This window comes from Ochotona curzoniae, unplaced genomic scaffold (genome assembly GCF_017591425.1).
Source record: "Ochotona curzoniae isolate NIBS_2020 unplaced genomic scaffold, NIBS_Ocur_1.0 scaffold_4701, whole genome shotgun sequence".
NCBI classification, from domain to species: domain Eukaryota; kingdom Metazoa; phylum Chordata; class Mammalia; order Lagomorpha; family Ochotonidae; genus Ochotona; species Ochotona curzoniae.
In genome coordinates, this window is record NW_024467122.1 from 22,847,518 (window position 1) to 22,865,916 (window position 18,399).

At 38.8% G+C, this 18,399-nt stretch overlaps 1 protein-coding gene across 2 annotated transcripts in view; it reads left to right on the forward strand.

The window, feature by feature from the left end:
- MDGA2 (MAM domain containing glycosylphosphatidylinositol anchor 2) overlaps positions 1-18,399 on the forward strand; it is a 665,568-nt gene that overhangs the window by 477,853 nt on the left and 169,316 nt on the right. The gene's annotated exons all lie outside the window — the stretch shown is intronic.

Below are 18,399 nucleotides of genomic sequence, written 5' to 3' on the forward strand. Positions count from 1 at the left end.
TAAGCCGGCATTTTTACCTCATTACTCTAACAGAGACTATTTCCCAGACCTACTGAGTCATGACAATTTTTGAGTAGAAGGGATCTGCAGGCAGAAAGTTACATGGTAAGATATCTGTAATCCAGTTTTTTGCAATGCCTTCAGTTAACTCTCATGTGAATTTACATATAGACCCCTCAATACTTTTCTCTACAAGTAGAACTTTGCAGGATTTAAAATTGAAGACATTTGCAGTCATACCATCAATGATTCTATAATAGCAAAATGTCCCATGACCTGTGTCTGTGTCTTGAGAATTTCTTGATATGATCACTATTTTTATTTGCACATTATTTTTGTTGATAAATAAATGAGAACATATGGCTCTATAGATCCATGCATGTTCATATAGTACTAAAGAACACTAAATTTTAAGACAAGATTAGATTCTGGAAAATCTATGTTAGTTGCTTACCTCAAGCTGTTAACCCAGAAAGATGCATGTAACTGATGCTTTTAATTACTCCATGCTCAACCTGTGTCAGTTGGCTATTTTTGAGAGAAGAGGAATAAATAAAGGTAGTGAGTTTGTGGAGGTCACCTTGTTAGGGAGAGGAGCGGCACACAGCCTAAGGAAGGAGATACTGGCTTTCTAGAAGAAGCACAGGCACTGTGTTGTTGGAAGCCCAGAAGGAGGAACAATTGATTTTGAATAGGAAGAAGGGGGAAAATTCCACAGAGCAAGGTGCAGCTCGTGCCTCGAAAAATGAGCCTTCCCACATCCTGTGATGAAGAGTCTCTTAGATGCCGTTCAGAGTGGGGATACTCTCCCATAAACTCACTGTATTTTCGAATGTGTAACCTACCAAAGTTCTTGATCATTCTTGAAAGTTTTTGTTTAATTTTCATCTTTTACAGTAAAAAAAAAAATCAGGACTTGATTATTTTTATATTTCACTCTGTGATTTGGAAAATCGGCTTGAAAGGTAACTTTTTTCTACAGTGTGGAATTGCACGAGATCTGATGTAGCTGTTAATGGAATTAACAAGTTTCCACGTTTTGTTTGGTGCGTTTCTTCTTGTTTATGTTGAATTTCACCCAGTAATCTTCCAGTACCAGTGCTCATTCCAAATGAATCAGGAATTTCTAAGTAGAGCCAATCAAATTGAATTCTCACACTATCTGACACCCAGATTCTATATCATGTGTCTTAATTTTAGTATTCAAATGATCTTTTCTTCCTTTTTTACATTACTGACTCAAATATCAAAAAGTTGCCCAAGCACAGACACAGGTGTATGGACGTGTAGATATATGTGTGTTTATATACATAGATATGTAACATTTGCTTCGAAAATGAATGTCAAATTATTAAAACTTGTTACATTCTAAAAAAATTAATCTTTTTGGTGTGCAAATCTGCCACAGCAATCAGGAGTACAGAGTTCCAAGAGAGGAAAACCCAGAAATCTGGCGGAGATAGAATCTCTGAAGCACAGGCTGGGGCAGAAAATCATACAACATCAGCTCACAACCAGAGGCTGGGGAAGCAGAACTCAGTGGGCCAGCATTCCAGTCCTGTGGAACTTGCTGGAAATGAAGACAGCAGGAGGGTGACTGGTAGCTTCCTCCTGTTCTCATGACAAGCTAAATCGTGAGAAGGGTGCAATCGCTGCTTCCTCACTGCCTTTCTAAGGGCAGTTATTGGGGGAAATGGCCATCCTGTACACTTTCAAAGAGACGTTCTCTTTTTCTCATTCCAACAGGATCAGACTCTAACTACCTATTATCCCTTCTAGCCAGAAATCATTAAACCAGTTACTCAGTTCTACTTAAGCACAAACCTACCTGTTAAGATCAAGCAAATTAGTTCCTGGTAAAAACTTATCTTTTCACAGTCCATATTCAGGATATATATGAATTAAAGTTGATCAAACTGAACAATGAAGAAATATTATATGATGTGTACATTTGTTGGGGTGGGAATGATCTATTTGTTTGAAAGTGATATAGATGGGTTTTTTATATTTAAAAATATTTTATTTTATTTTATGTTTTAGTGCCATAGGCTCTGGGTTGTCTGTGCACTTCCCCAAGGTCCCTCCCCACCCACCCCCCTGCCATTGATTTCCCCTCTAGTTTTACAATGGATGTCCTTCATGCATACTCACAAGTCCATCGTGTTGTTATTGAAGCGTTTCCCAACAATGCAGGCATGGACACTGTCAGTGAGTCCATCATCTTACTGTTAGGATTTATTGTTCCACTGGAGTCCATCTCTGGTCTGTATGCATAGAGACACAGCACTTTGTCTCCATAGCTGAGCCTGTCCGTCCCTGCTACCCTTCCATTACATATCCCTAAACCACAGAAACAGTGAGCACAGTCCACTGTGAAAATAATAAAGTAAAACAGGTGAAAATAATAAATTTTCATCAACATGAAGTTAACATGCTACAAAAATAAAAATGCATCACAAGAGTGGTGAAAAAGGAAATCGAAAATCTTGTAGGAATAGATGCTACTGCGCGACCCTTGTGGTGTTGAAGGAATTACAATTAAAAACTCAACCTTCATTCCTCATGATATGTAGCAAAACAGTGTTGAAATGGACATTTACAGTCTCAAGCTTTTACAAACAGTCCTTCTCTTATGGATGATCAATTAATGAGTCACAAGAACTTACTGTGAGAGTTACAAATAAAGAGGGATTATAAAATGACTTGACACTACAAAACTGCAAATTGAATCACGAGAGCCATTCAATCAGAAGATGAGCGAAACAGCCCCTACCCATTTTAGCAACGGGATTTTTGATGGAAGCTATATTATATCAGAACAAACATGTGACATCTGATCTTTGGGGATTGGCTCATTTCATAATGGTCTCTAGGTCAGTCCATTTGGCTGCAAACAATTGTGTTTCCTTCTTTTTAATAGCTGAGTAGTACTCCGTAGAATAGATGAACCACAGTTTATCCAGTCCTCTGTCAGTGGGCATGTAGCTTGTTTCCAAGTTTTTGCAATTGTTGATTGTACTGCAATGAATACAGGGATGCTTTCTCATGTATCAGATCCTTTGAGTGTATTCCCGGGAGTGGGATTGCTGAGCCATATGGCAGGTGAATCTTTAATTGCCTGAGTATTCTCCATACGGACTTGGACTTCCAGACTTCTGCAGTGACTGCACCAGCCTGCATTCCCACCAGCAGTGGAGTAGGGTGCTTTTTTCCCCACATCTTCGCCAGCAGGTGTTGTTGGTAGTTTATGTGGGCCAATGTTACTTGAGCTAAGTGGAACCTCTCTGTTGTTTTTATTTAATTTTCCCTTATTGCTAGGGAGTTTGAGTGATTTTTCATGTCGGTTAGCCATTTGAATTTGTTTCTTTGAAAAGTGTCTGTCTGCTCATTACCATCGCCCATTTCTTAACTGATTCTTTTGTTGGATCGTTTAGATTATTTTTTTTTACCTAATACATTTCCAAGTCCTATGGTTGGAAAGAGATACAATAATAAAAACTAGATGAACCATCTATTTCCATGAGCAGGTTTGACATTTCCAAACTGTCATGTGCAATAAAACCATGATGTTGTTCATTCAGGTTTTTTTGATTCGTTTTTAGAGATCATTCAGTTTTCTTATTTCAAAGAAGCTGAATTTGAACTCTTGGTTTCCTTGATTTTTCTGTTTTACATGTGGTATCTGTTTTCATGATTTCTAATCCTTATCATTTTCTTCCATTGGTATTGTTGAATTTATTTTTTAGTGATATATTTGTTTGTTCGAAAGAGAGTCATGTGGTGGGGGACAGGTGGAAACGGAGGCAAAGATAAAGATCAACCTCCCATCTACAAATGTTTTCCTAAGTGGCCTTAAGGACTAGGCAGGGCCAAGAGATTTCTCCGGGTCTCCCATGTCAGGTCAAGGGTCCCAAATATTTAGTCTATCTTCTATTGCTTTTCCAGCGTCAATAGCAGGGAGCTGGTTTAGAAGTGGAGCAAGTGAGACACAAACCAGCACTCACGTAACAGGCTATTACCACTGGCCATGGCTTTATCCACTGTGCACAATACCGTCCCCATGTTGTTGAATTTAGTATCTTTTAAATTTTTCTAGTATCATAAATCAGTGGTTTGATTACTGACTTTCACCTTGTCCATTTTTTCCTGATATAAACTTCTAAGATTAAAGATGTCCCACTATGTAATTTACTAATTGTATCCATAAGGATTATTTAAAAGAGCAAGGCAGATTGCTGTCATTCAGTGCTTTCAGTTCACTGGTTTGCTACCTAAGTGGCCAAAGCAGTCAGGGATGGGCCAAGCTGATGCCGAGGAGTCAGGAATACTCTCTGGGTCTCCCATGTTGGGGGGCAGTGCTCCAAGTATGTGGGCCATTCCCAGATGCTCTCTCGCATGCAGAAGCAGGGAGCTGGATCAGAAGCGGAGTAGCCTAGACAGTAATCAGCTCTGATATTGGATGCTGGCACCCCAGGCAGAAACCTGTTAAGCTATGATGCTGGGCCCTTAAGGATTTTGATATGCAATATTTTCATTCAGTTTACTAATTTGAACTGTAATGTTTGTCTTTGGCCCATGAGTCATTTAAAACTGTATTGCTTAATTTCCAAACACATGGGCTCTGCTAATGATATTTCATTGTTAATTCTGAATTTTATTATGATCAGAATTCATTACTGAATGCCTTGCTCTAATTTTTCTTCTGATGTCCTAATCTAATTATCTCCCCAACCAAAAACCCAGTTCTTAACACTCTCCTGTGGAGCTGGAAGGAAAGTGTTCGGCTTAGAGCTTTCGAGAGATAAATATATTCATCCTAACAATAATACTGAACTACTTGTTTTTCTTTGATTCTGAAAATCAGCTTTATTCTTTTATTTCTTGAAATGAGAACTTTATTTATTTGACTATTCGTGCATTTGTGTGCAATTTGGAGTATAAAGAGAGAAGTGTTTCTGATTTACTTCCCAAATGGCTGTAGAGGCCAGGGCTGGACCAGGCTGAACCAGGAAGACAGGAACCATCCAGTCTCCTATTTCAGTGAAAGGTTCCAATCACTTGGACTGTCTTCCACCACTTTCCCAGGCAAATTAATAGAGAGCTGAATTCGAAATTTAGGTGGGCCTGGTGCATTAGCCTAGTGTCTAAAGTCCTTGTCTTACACACGCCGAGATCCCATGTGGGTGCCAGTTGTGTCCCAGATGCTCCACTACAGCCCCCCTCCCTGCATGTGACCAGGGAAGGCTGTTGATGCCTATACCTGCATGGGAGACCCAGAAGCACTACAGCCACTTGGGGAGTGAACCACCAGACAGAAGATCTTTCTGTGTCTCCGTCTGTGTATGTCTGCTTTTGCAATAATGATGGATAAACAGAAAGAAAGAGAGAGGAGGGGGGTTTAAAAAAAGAAAAGAAAGGGAGGAAGGAAGGAAAGAGAGAAGGCAGGGAGGGAAGGAGGGAAGAAAAAAAAAGAAAAGTTGCATTCCCACATCATAAAAGCTTTAAAAAGAAAAAGACATTTTTTCAGGTGCTGGGACTCCAACCAGTGTTCATATGAGACACCAGTGTTACAAACGGAGGCTTATCACACTGCACCACAGCGGCCTGGCCTCTCAGTACTTCTTTAACCTTGTCCCATGAATTTTGATGTGTTCTGTTTCAGTTTCAGTTCAATGTATGCAGTTTTTAGTGTAGTTTACTTCTCTTCTTTTTGTTTATATATATATATATATGTATGTAAGTATATATATATAAATAAAAATATTGTATATATATATATACATATATATTGCACTTTCCCTTACGAAATTGCTGAGAGTTTAGGTATTTGTTTATCTCCTTTACTGATTTCTAGTTTAATCTTAGCCTCAGTGGAGAGCACACTCGATACGATTTTGTTTCAATGCACTGAGGCTTGTTTATGAGTGGGATATGGTCTGCCTCTGTATTCCAGGAATATTTGAGAAGAATATGCATTCTGCTAAGTTGGATAGAATGTTCTGGAAATGTTGACTTGTTCCTGATAGGTGCAGTGTTTCACTATTGTTACTGATTTGCTGTCTAGTTATTCTATTTTAGAAAGGTAGGATCAAGGTCTCTGTATTTGTAGACTTGTCTTTCTTTCTGTCCTTGCTTTATGTGTTTTTCTACAATTTGATATGTATTTATACTTTTAGAATTCTTGTCCTCTTAGTGATTGGACTCTTTATCAATACTTGATGTCTCTCTGAATGTGACAGTTTTTTGGCTCTAAAATGAGCTTCACCCTTCACTAGAGCCCCCTCTGCTTACCATTGAGTTCTGTCTTGCAGATATATTTTTGTCTTTTTACACTTGTCCTACCAGGAATATCGTAACTGAATTGAACATGTTTTATTTTTGTTAATATTTATGTATTTGCGTGTCGAGTTAGAGAGAGAGCAAGTTGCAGAGAGACAGATGTGTCATCTGCTGGTTCACTTCCCAGATGGCCACAGAGACCAGACAGTGCCAAGCGGAAACCAGGAGCCAGGAGCTTCTTCTGAGTGGTCCACATGTGTGGCAGGGGCTAAAACACGTGGATCATGTTTCCAGGCCATTTGCAGGGAGCTGGGTTGCAAATAGAGCACCTGGGATTCAAATCAACTTTCATATAGAATACTGGATTACAAGTTAGTGGTTTTACCCACTATACCACAACACTATCCCCCAAAATGTTTCTTATTTATTTTTAGTCCATTGAGCCAGTTTGTGTTTTAATTGACATATGTACACCATTGAACATGAATTTTGAAATATTAAAGTTCTGTTTGGTGTTTGTCCCTTTTTTCTCTGTTTTCTTTGCCCTAATTTGCTATGGGTTACTGATAGGTAAAGAATTTCTGCTTCGTACAATATGCAGAAAATCCCCTTTCCCCTATATAACACGGTATTTAGGCTTACGGTTTGAATGGCTTTGAATTTCCTTCCTCATTTAGAATGTTTTTTCTTGGATGCTTTTCTAAGATTCTAGATATTACATAGTTTTATTGGTTTCAGTCTTTTTGGATAGAAGTAGCTTTTTTGTGTTTAGCATGCTTGGATTTTTCTGATCTTCTTGAATGTATAAATTATAGATTTGTAAGTCTTGCAAAATCATCTCCCATGTTTTACTGCCCTGCAATTTTCACTCCTTTTCTCTTCCACTGAGTTCATTTTCATTTATATTGGACCTTTTCTGAGTTTCCTATTTTTACAGTCTTTCCTATCTCTTCTTCCTTGTTGTAATCTCGTTTTACTTTAGTTTATATTTTTCTTATCACTCTTTCTTTTCTGGTTCACTAGTCATATATTCTTTTTGCTTCCATTCTGCTTCTAAACATGACTATTTGGTTTCAGTAATTTTTTTTTACTTTACAAAATTTAGGTTTATTTTTATATATTCCAATTTCCATTCCATGTTTTCATTTAGCTTTTCCCAACTCTGTCTTATATTCTTAGACATTTCATTCATGATTACTTTAGTATTTTTGTTAACAATTCCATGTCTTGGTTGCCTGTAATATATTATTTTATTTCTCTTAGTGTTTTGACAAGTCTTTTTTTTTTTTTTTGATTGAGTACAGTTTTTTCCCTTGTGCAAAGTTGGCCTTAGATTTTGTTACCTTTCTTCAGAAATATTTACTTCTTTTCTGTATTTTATCTTAGTTTACTTTATGATAGTCAAATAATGTCTCATTGCCCTTATCTAAGTGGGAGTAACAAGGTTCAACCATGGCTTGGTAAAGCTCTTTATGTCTTTCTTTGCCCTTCTCTGTCACTTAGCCCTTCAGAGATTCCACAACTGAGTAATTTGGGCTGAAGATTATAGTTTATAAGTCTTCAGTTGTCTTTAACTGACACGTAATAAAAATTGACACACAACCTCACGAGGAGCAGTGGTATTTGATTACCCATAGCAACTGGTCATAGGCAGCTATTTGAAATGTAGCACATTGCTACATTGCTAACTGTAGACACCTAGTGTGCAAAACACCAGAACTTATTGCCCTTAATCTTAGACCCATTTTACTAATCTCTCAATTCCCTCTCTCCTGTAAGTAACCATTATTCTACTCTCTACATCTGTCAGGTCAACATTTCTGTGTTCCAAATAATCAAAATCAGGTCATGTGGGTCTTTCTGATCGACATAATTTAGTCGGTCTAACTCACTCTCCTGTGTGTAATGACCCCTCCCCCTGGGGATTTTGGCTTGGGTCTTCAGCCTTGTGCTGTGTGCTTGAACACGGCAGTTGACTGTAAAAGTAGCTGCAGGATGTGTATTGTTTTTCCAGTAGCTGGTATTTTGAGCTCCAAAGTTGAGGTTTTCTGAATGAAATGTCGCTTTTAGAAAGGGAATTGGGGAATCTCATTGACTGTTTTCATTTTACCCTGTGGGATTGTTGGTCAGCTGAAATACCTGCAGTGAGGTCAGATCTCGAAGCCCAAGTCAGTATACGCTTAACAGTTCTGTATTTGTGATATGACTCACTTGCTTTGAATAGTCATGTGTTTGAAGAACAATGATGATAGAACACACCAGAACAAAGTGGATACACAAAGTACAAAATAGTTGATTAGTTTACTTCGGCTGTCCGTCATCGATTGGAAACTCAGTTTCCTATATTAAAGACAGTTTTGTTTTACCTTCATTTTTTAAAAGAAAGATGATATGGAATAGAAAGGCACTGATTGTTAATGTATTTACATGGGAAAGGTGCTTACACTATAATTTCATGATGTGCTGATCAACAGCACAGCAACAGTCATTTTAAATGGCTCAATTAGTAAATACAGAAGAATTCAAATTGAGCAGTAGCTTCAGAATTCTTTCTTCCATAATGGGATATGTCCTAATTACAGGTGCAATGCATTGAAAATAATGTTAGTGGATTTGTATTTTTCCACTGGTAATTTAAGGAGCATTCATATTTAGCAGTTAATATATAATACTAATTGCTTGTAATTGAAACATTTCATTTAAGAGATACATCTTTTCCAAGAAATAAGCTTGCAGTACCTTCTGTATGTTGAATAAGCTCCAGGGGTTTCGCTTTGTTGATGGTTAGTCTGAAAGTATTTTTATTAGTATACAGAGCACAGATTGAGAAATTTCATAGGTATAAATCCAAGGGGCAAGGTGAAGACTGAAAATCAAAGCAAAGAGGTGGGTAGAGGGACCCCGGAACAGGACCAATCTGACCTTGAACAATGGTTAGACAACCTGGAAGAGGATGTCCTGAGATTAAATGGAAAGACCATAAGGGAATAGAGCTATACAATAAGCTATAAACAAACTATAGTAAGTTTCATCTTAATGTGTATTGCATACAGCGCTGCTGAGCAATGAAGAGTGAAGTTGTCTTAAGAGCCAGATGCTTAATTTCCATTAGGAGTGTAGACATACTAATCAAAGCTAACCTTTAATCATCATAATGTCATAAAAGAGCTTTCCGATTTTCTCTGCTTTTCCTCAAATAACTGAGTATATTTGATTTCTATCAGTGCAGTTAAGACGAATCATTTGTGGCTGCCAATGTATAATGCAGCAGTATCTTCGCATTTCGTCTCTCTGTTGTTTGTGTCCTGCTCCTTTCCAAAATACCAGAGAAAATTGTAATGATAATCATATTATATTATGCTAAGACTGATTTGTTTACTTAAAAATCAGAGATTTTTCCATCTGCTGAATGGCTCCCAGGTGGCCTAGGTCAGGTTGGAGTCAGGAGCCAGGAGTGTAGGAGCTTGGGCCATCTTCTGTTGGCTCTTTGTAGGCCGTTAACCAGGAGCTGGATTGGAAATGGAATGTGAGGAATGTGAACCAGCACCCATGTTGAATGCTAGCATTAAGGAGGCAGCTTTACCCACGACAGCACAAAGCTGACCCCTGGAACAATACTTTTGAATTGACAGCCAAAAATTATTTTCACATTAAAATATAACCAAAGTATCCCTGGAAGAAGATTAACCTGACCTTGTTTGCTTTTATAGACTGGTGACTACATAGATTAAACAAATATCTCTTCAACCAGATATCCTTGGATTAAACATAAGTGCAATATAAATTACGTTTTACTTTTTTTTGAGGCTTCGGTATATTCGCCTTGTTTCAGAATCGGTTTTCTTTCTTATCTGTAACGACATGGACTGTTCCCACAGTGTCTGCATTATGTAATTGTTCCTGGGCAAGTGTCTCTGTAATTGAATTAGAGCGTTAACCTTCACCTTCCTGTGCTTCCCTCATTCCACTTTGCTGCATTCCAGGTGGACTGTAAATAGAAATTAGGAGAGAAACAACGTCTGACTCAAAGAATGCTGCATTTGACAACATTCATCTTTTGTCAACAACCTAAAATTCCTATTATCAGTATTGTTCTATATTTTAAATCAAAATGTGTTTTTCTCTAGGGATGTTGCATACAAAGAAACTCTTGTCACTAAAAGTCATTGGCAAATCTGAAATGATGCTATTAGATATTACGGGTAATTTGTATTGGATTTGCCTATATTCTATTATTATTGTGTGCTACTTCTACTTTAAGTAGTGTTCTGAAAAACAGAATACTTTAAAAAAAATTATTTCCATGCCAGCCTTGCCTACTGTCTGAAAGACTGGAGGAAAGATGTTTCATTGCTCCTTGGGTTCTTCTCAGTGTGCTAGGACATTGGCATCAGAGCCAAGAGCAGATGGAGGGCTTGGTTTTCTGGACCACTCCAGAATGCCCCTCTCAACCTGTTAGGGACACGTGTCCTCATAACTGATGCCTGCTTCTAAAGACTAAAAATATCACCCAATCGGCAAGTTCAAAGTTGCTTCATCAAGGAAGGTTCATGTGAAGTGCTGAAGGCATTACCTGTCATGGCACAGAGTCGTGTGCACGCCTGTGTGTGTGTGTGTGTGTGTGTGTGTGTGTGTGTGTGTGTGTGTGTGTGTGTATGTGTGTGTATGCTTTGTGCACACGTGTTCCCTCATTTCACGTAGTGAGCATAGAACAAAGCAGTGCGAATACTTGGTGCTGAAACACTCCAACTGGCTTACAAGAACACTTCAACAGTTCTCTTCATGCACATGCATGTTGATCCAGTCTGAAGACTTAATCATATGCATGTTTTCTTAACATTGGCTTAAAAATCCATTTCCATATAGAATTTTTTAAGTCGCCTCATTATTAGTGCTTATCTTGAGAACTGTGTCCTGGTTGGTTTTAAGATGTTATAATCCTGGAACCAAAAGATTCATAGGGTTAATTTGTGGCAATGATATGTGCTATGTAAGGGCATATGAAGAAAAAAAGAATAGAAATGTTACATTTGCCATACTGAATAGGCATCATTTTTCTTCATTTACCTTTGAACTTTTTTTAAAATTTTCTTGGGCGGTAAGTGTGTGAGTGAAGCATTCTAAAACATTGTCTTAAAAGCTTAGAAAAATAGGAGTTATGCTGTTGGCATATCAGTTCTGTATGATCATTGAATCTTTGATTTTTGACTGCAGTATGCAATATATTGTATATAAACGTTGAAAGTCTATTAAATGTTGCTTAGAACACAGTGAGGGGTAAATTAATGAACTGCAGATAAATCCATTAAGTAAAAAACAAAGAGCATACACACTTTGCATACATGTTTTACATATATAAAGCAATCATACCGAGCCAAAAAGAACACAGTTAAAACTTAGGATACAACCAAAAATAAAGCAAGGGAGGGATTAATCACTTTGATAACAATTATGAACACCTTTCATAAACCAGGAATAATAGCAAATTACACAAAGAATAAAGTGATTGCATGGTCTATGACATTAGTGAGAAGCAAACACTAATAATGACCAACAAAGAAAATGATTAAACCAAAAAACAATTGCCATGAACTCAAATATGTATAGCGACCATTAGCCATTTAGCGGAGAAAAATAATGTGTTTGTCATAATTAGAAGGTGTCCAGAGTCCATTTTTTTGTTTATTGGCAAAATAGCATCACACTGTATGTTGTGTGGGGGGGGGATATGAAATGTTCCCTTTGTACCTTCAGAGTGTTATTTAACTAGGTAAGGCTTAACATAGAGACGCCATTAAACGAGAAGTGTTTATCTTGAAAACTGAGTGGGCAGAGGCGAGCTTTTGGGTCAGTGGTTAAAATGCTGCCTGGATGCCAGCTTTCCTGATTACAACCTAGCTTCTTTCTAATGCACATCACGGGGGAAAGCACATGATGGCAGTGGTACTCAGATCTGTACTGCCATGTTGGAAGCCAGGTCAGTTGCTGACTCCTGGCCAGCCTAGCCTAGCCTGGCTGCTGCGACCATTTGCATGGAACAAATCTCAATCTCACCCTCTCTCTGTCCTTCCCTCTTCCTCTCCCTTTTCTCCACCCCTTCTCTCTCTGGCATTCAAATGAAAATAAATATTTTTTTTAAAGTAGGAATTGTATCATGGGGTCAAGGCAGAAACTATTTTCAGGATTGTCTGGATTTTCATGAATACTCTGCTTTTTTTACAATAAACTGTAACAAGGAAACAGGATGTTGCAAGCTAATGTTTGACTTCATTAGGACTCGGGAGAATTAATTTTGAGATCATCCTTGCAATTGTGCTTTTTAAAATTTGCATTGGTTTGCTCGCGTGTTTCACAAAGCAGCCTGAGCCAAATAGAATGATCTCTATTTCAAATGGGTATTTCTAACATTACAATATCTGACTAGATGCAATAGAACTAAAAAGAGAGTAATACACAAATGCTTAAAAATAGTGTTTGTTGTATACCTATATTTATACGTACATATGTCCAGCTACACATTAGTTGGCCTGAGTTTGCCCTGAATTATGTAGACATATAAAATGCATTCCTTTTTTGTATTCATAACAAGTTATGATTATCAGTGAAAAATATTAAGTATGGCTATTTTAGTTCCACATTTTGAGCTTTTATCAGTTTTTCTTCAGATTATCTTGAGAATTATCATTACCAAATATTAACACTTTTATTTCTTTCCCCAATTAAGTGTTTTTGCAGAATGACAAATCTTTTACCTTAATGCAACTAAGAAATAGTCTGCCACAAAATTTGATAGGATTTTGAGCAAAAGCTCATAACCCACTGACATTTTACAGATTAATTTGTGAAGAAACTGCTTAACAAAAATTTAAATATCAAAGGTAGTACAAGAAATGTTTTATGACCCATTTAAAAGTAGGCCAGAGATGCATTTTTCCTTTTCCCCAAATATTTTAGCACTATCAATGTGAAGACCAGGCATTTATTGAGATTTTAGCTTCAATTGATACTGATTCATCTGTGTTTCATATTAAAACTTCTTCCATTGTCTTAAAATCGACAGAAGTGGCTAAATATTTAAGATGAATGCTTTGTAATGACAATGAAGACAATAACTCAAAAATAGCTTGAGATATATCTCCCATGGATGAAGAACTTTCCAAGTCGTGCACTGTATCAGTTCTTCTGCATCACTAGCCCTGGTGCTGTGACAGCGTGCCATGTGCGAAAGAGGGTGCTTAGGAGGGTGGCAACAGGAAACAGCTCTGTTTGGGGTTTCAGAATCCAGAGGACACTGGCTGCTTGGAAAAACAACCATGCTGAACAAAGCTTTCTCGCAGACTTACAGCACTGGTTTAACCGCATGAGCCGGGGAACATTTTGCGATACTGCTCCTGGATCTGGACAGTGGTGACTTGTTTGGACTTGAACACCCATGGAGACAGGCTGTCTTAGCACATGAACGCAGCAGCAGATCTGGGAGACTGCTAACAGTAAAATACAAGGGCAGTGCTGGAGATCAATTACAGAAACGAAGGTGCCACTGAGGAGGGGGACTGGGAGGAATCCAAACACACGTTCAAGTGAAGATACAAGAAATTTACTGGAGACATACAGATCTGAATTGTTTTTAATCATCAAAGTCTAGCTGGCATTTGGAAATAAGCAGTGTAGCTCAGAGAGTTACGCTACTAGGTTTGACTAAAACGGTTCCATTCTGAGTCAAATGATGGGTGCTGAAAGCAAGTAGTGAAGACAGAGTGTAGCCACGGAGGAAAAAAGCAGAGGCCAGGGGAATGACAAAGGGTATGGAAGTATAATCAGTCTGTGAGCTAGACGCAAGTTCAGGGCAGGTGGTACATGGCAGGTGGATCAGGGAGACTGCATTGAGCCACGGGCCCTGGGAACGTATCGTCCATGGTGACTGGTAAGAGAAAAGCTTCCTTACCAGTGGGAATAAACCCTGGGATAGAGAACCTCAGAGTGGTTTACAGAATAATGTATCAGCAGCGAGGTCAGAAACCAGTCAGTAAAGCAAGGTGATCAGCATCATTTGTTGCTTTGTTTTATTTAATGAGGATCTGTCTTTTTAAAAATCTTTTTTTTTTTATTGTTGTTGTTTTTCATTTTATTTGAGAGGCAGGGAGGGAGAGACAGAGAGATGTTCCCAACCACTGGCTCATTTCTCAGGTGCCCATAATAACCAGGGCTGGGCTACGCTGAAACCGAGAGCCAGGACGGCAATGCAGGTGTACTTTGTGGATGGCAAGGTCCCCGAGCGCTGGAGTCAGCACCTGCTGACCCCCTAGGTGTCCTTAGCAGGAGTCCAGAGTTGCAACTGGAGCTGGACCTCAAAGGCGAGCACTCTGAATGTCGCAGGGGACAGCTTGGCTGCTCTGTCCAATGCCTGCTCCAAGGAGGAGCTTTTCATCAATTTAAAAGATACTACTGGAAATAATACATTGTGAGGAAGACTGTAAGTGGTGAGGACAGGGTAGAATTGATGGTGTGTGCTGTTTATGCAGTCACAGCTGAGTTCATGAATCTAAGACCGGCCGGTTTCAGAGAAACTACTCTGTATCCGAAAACTCAGTGCGGAAATGGAAGTGAATGCCGTGATGGAGAAATATGTTTTTAAGAAGATGAAAGTGTGTGCTGGAGTTACTGAATGATGAATTAGTGCTGCTTGTGGGGCCAGTAACGATTCTTTCTGCACAAAATCCCCCTGGAAAGGACACTGGAGCATCTTAACTCTTACCTCTATCCTTGGATTTCCAGCCACTACCAAATGCCTAAAGCCTTTTCTAACTCCTCCATAATAATTAATTTTTTTGTCACATCCCTTCCCATAATACCAAGCACCCTTAATGCTTGTCATGATACGATCAATGTGTTCTATGCTTTTCTGAACCGCTGGGCTTTTGACCTTAATACCCTGGGTAGCAAGATCAGCAAAAACACATGGGAAGAACTCAGGAGATATTGAATAGAAGGCAAAGCTACTTTATCTGCCTTCTTAAAAATGATATTGGCATACTCAGATCACCACTGATCATTCTGTTTTATTGCCACTGCCAGTTTTCAGACCTGGGAAGCTGAGGCTCTGCCAGTTAACTGCACCAGGCCACACCTCTGGGTAGTAAATCAGGTTGTCTGACTTGAGGATACTTACTCTGTATACTTTTCCATATTTGGTCTGCAAGAAGCCATTAACTTTTCAAAAAAAAAAAAATGGGAACGGGCTGCTACATTCTTGATTCCCACCTCATGAAGCTCTATGTGTCTTTATTGTTCTCTGAATCCTGCCTGCAGTGGCGGAGCTGGCTTATATTAGACAACAGTCATGCAAGCGATTGATTCAGTGAGGGTGATTTTGTGAAGACATTTCTGTTCCTGGAGTGCTCAGTTTATAATGTTGTGTTTCTCCTGAGTCACCAGGTAGAAGCCCATCCTGTTCCTTCACACACACATCCCTCAGGATACTACTCCCATCCCTGGTTACAACTTGACATTTCTTCTAAGAATCTCTTATCAGTTAATGTATACAGGATATTTTTTGATTTATTACAAAGTCAGATATACAGAGAAGAAGAGAGACAGAGAGGAAGATCTTCCGTCCCATGATTCACTGCCCAAGTGACCGCAATGGCCGGTGCTGCGCTGATCCAAAGCCAGGAGCCAGGAACTTCCTCCAGGTCTCCCACACAGGTGCAGGGTCCCAAAGCCTTGGGCCATCCTTGACTGCTTTCCCAGGCCACAAGCAGGGAGCTGGATGGGAAGCAGGGCCGCCGGGATTAGAACCAGCGCCCACATGGGATCCCGGTGCATTCAAGGCAAGGACTTTAGCTGCTAGGCCACTGTGCCAGGTCCAATGCACACAGAGATTTAAAAAGAATATTTCTACATAACCCTCCACCCATAATATCTACAATCCCCCCCCCCATACACACACACACATACTACCAATACCACCACCAACAACATTGCTGGGTAATTTTTCTAGAATACTAGCTTGTTTTTCCTCCTACTGGATACACACCAAGGCGCGATATTTGGATTTATCCTTGAATTGAGTCTGAAAGACTGTGCAGGTGGCTGGTGTTCCTTTGGTTCTTGTCTGAAGTTGCTTTCAATTGTCACCATGAGACACGAATATATTTACAGCTAATCCTTTGAATTGCTTTCTTATGATTAAGAGTGTGAGGAAGAATACTGCTGATTTCATGTCTTTTTAATGCAGGATAAGGAGAAAATTTTCATCAGATCTCTGAAACAGAGTGCTTTCATTTGTTTAATTGAAGAGTATTTTTCATCACAGATATTGTAGAGTATGATATTTCTTATATCCTTGTTTGCCTTTATTCTTTAAAACAGGGTTGATTTATAACCCAAATAATAAATCTGTAATGCCAACATCATGTTGACTTTACTAACCCAGTTTTTCATTAAACATAGGGGAAAAAAACAGTATATTTTACTATAATTTACCTTAAAAACTTTTGGAAAAAGATATGGTATGTTTTTTTGCTTCAATGAAATATTTCTCTGTAGCATTATGTACATATGTAGATTGTCTTAAAAATATCCGTAGATTTATTTTAATAAGCTTTAGTTTCTTCTCAGCTCACTTAATAGTCCTGCCATCTGTTAGTAACTACCAAGTTGTTAGCCCTGCCTATAGGGCCTCAAAGAGTAAAGAAAGTGTATCACTTAAGTGATTGAATGAACCTTTCAGCTTTCAAATCCTTTCGTATTTCCATGACCTTTGATTTTCTTGGTTGAAGCACTATTGTGTGTGTATACATGGAAGCCTTCGTATCATAAGCACTTGAGAATTTGCAGTTATGAATTTCTTAGATCGATTCTACTGTCGTTGATTTCAATAACAGGCCAAAATTTAGTAGTGCAACAGCAAAATTACCCTGGCCACTTGATAAAAAATGGCAAGGAAGAATTTCTTGAGTTAAGAAGAGCGATTGGAATCAACTGCTGTAAAATAGTGCTGAAAGGATTCAGAGAATGCTGGGTTTTGCTTAATAGAAAAGCACCAGGATGTGTTGCGGGGAGGGCCGGTCCATGTCACTGTTGTGTCTGCCTGCTGACAGTGTATTTTCTCTCTGGAAAGTTAGGTACCCATCTTTGACAGACCCTGGGAGACAGGTACATTTCAAGTCTTTGATGATTCGTTTTCAAAGGGGTGGCTCCCAGGTACCTGGGAAGTATATCTCTCTGATTTAGGCAATTTGCATCTCAAAGATGCAGTAAGAATGTGCAATTTCTCCAAATATTCAAGTTTTCAAAAGTAGATGCTCTAAGAAAAGGAAGGTCAGGGGCCTCGAGTGAGAAAGGACCCTAACAGGAGGGGAAGGGAATGGTTGCCAGGCACTGCTGGTCGGCAGGATTGACTTAACATTTCTAAAAGGCGGGGCAAGATGATGAATAGATTTCATGTGGCTTCCTACTGAAATCGGTTTTTTTTATTCACGCAATATAGGTTATCTTTGTTTTCTAATGTTAAACTGGCAATATATTTCAGTGTTTTCAGTGCATTTTTTGTTTAGCTTGAAACATGCATGGTTATGACTGTAGCATCTTCATGATTGGTATTTGTGCTGTCAGCATGGCAAATGAGTAAGAAATGTTACTGCACTCCTGAATTTTCTTTTCTTTCCTCCCTCCTCTATTCCTTCCTTCCTTCCTTTCTTTTTTTTCTAAATCACATTATACCAGGGAAGAACACCTTAATTTATGCTCATCACAGTGAAGATTTTCTTTTTAATGTCCACATTATTTCTACTAAGCTGCTGAAACCGTTAAGGCATTTTCATGTCATGATATACAGCGCTGGTCAGCATTGTGGCATAGTATGCTAAACCTCTGCCAGTAATTGCCAGCATCCCGAATGAGAACTAGATAGAGTTCTGGCTGCTCCACTTTTTTTTTTTGTTTTTTTTTTTTGAAGATTTATTTATTTATTGGAAAGTCAGATATACAGAGAGGAGGAGAGACAGAGAGGAAGACCTTTCATCCGATGATTCACTCCCCAAGTGAGCACAACGGCCGATGCTATGCCGATCCAAACCCAGAAGCCAGGAATTTCTTCTGGGTCTCCCACACGGGTTC